The sequence below is a fragment of the Phaethon lepturus genome, unplaced genomic scaffold, assembly GCF_000687285.1.
Source record: "Phaethon lepturus isolate BGI_N335 unplaced genomic scaffold, ASM68728v1 scaffold22664, whole genome shotgun sequence".
Lineage (NCBI taxonomy): Eukaryota > Metazoa > Chordata > Aves > Phaethontiformes > Phaethontidae > Phaethon > Phaethon lepturus.
In genome coordinates this window covers 2,157-2,444 of record NW_010537291.1, presented here as the reverse complement: position 1 = coordinate 2,444, position 288 = coordinate 2,157, and the positions used below count along the sequence as shown (strand labels likewise).

Genomic DNA, 288 nt, shown 5'->3' with positions numbered 1-288 from the left:
GAGCTCGCCATCGCGGTCCCTCTTTCTCCCTCATCCCCCTCTTTTACCCCCTTCATACCCGCGGATTTAATGATAATTATCGAATAAACACATCTACGCACTTAACGATATTTTTATATATATATATATACACACACACATATATGTATACATTGCGCCCTGCCGGCCAAGTTCGCTCGTCTGGGGGAAAAAAATCCCACAAAAATAAATCGCGATCGAATAAAATGAAAAGACAAACTGAAAAGCAGCCCCAGGCTCCCCCCGTGCCTGTCGCCGACTGCCCCGGTG

General features: G+C 46.5%; 1 protein-coding gene across 1 annotated transcript in view; it reads left to right on the top strand.

Annotated features, from left to right (window-relative positions):
* The window catches only part of LOC104620283 (growth/differentiation factor 7-like), a gene marked incomplete at its 3' end in the record, with an annotated part of 2,795 nt that overhangs the window by 356 nt on the left and 2,151 nt on the right, over positions 1-288 (top strand). The gene's annotated exons all lie outside the window — the stretch shown is intronic.